General features: G+C 34.1%; 1 protein-coding gene across 2 annotated transcripts in view; it reads left to right on the plus strand.

Moving 5' to 3' along the window:
- The window catches only part of bpnt1 (bisphosphate nucleotidase 1), a 4,509-nt gene that overhangs the window by 1,798 nt on the left and 2,303 nt on the right, over positions 1-408 (plus strand). The gene's annotated exons all lie outside the window — the stretch shown is intronic.

Here is a 408-nt window from a genome sequence, read left to right on the forward strand (position 1 = left end):
AGGCAATAAAAGCCCCAAAAATCTCTATGAAAAGTTATAATGATGAGTTCCAGGCAGTGTGGTTGCTGGTTTTGGATCAGCGCTCTGTAAGTTTCACTGATCAGCACTGATTAACAGCAGTGGCTCCACCTTTTATTTGAACAATGTTTGTTCTTTAAATACAAATTTACAGGCCACTTCTGAACAAGTAAAAACTAGTTAATTCTGTGTTGTAGAATGTGATAAATGATGTGGTTTTATTCATCCTTTCTTTATATCTACATTTTCCTTTTTAACAAATTATTTCACAACCTATCAGTGATCATAAACTCTATTATTGAAATCATTTCCTATTTGGTTGTAAAATACTTTCCGTGCACCAGTTTGTTGGGTTTCTTTCAGGCTCTCAGAGCTTTCACTATCACTTTT

Source organism: Morone saxatilis, unplaced genomic scaffold (genome assembly GCF_004916995.1).
Source record: "Morone saxatilis isolate NCDOM2014 unplaced genomic scaffold, NCSU_SB_2.0 Contig7, whole genome shotgun sequence".
Lineage (NCBI taxonomy): Eukaryota > Metazoa > Chordata > Actinopteri > Moronidae > Morone > Morone saxatilis.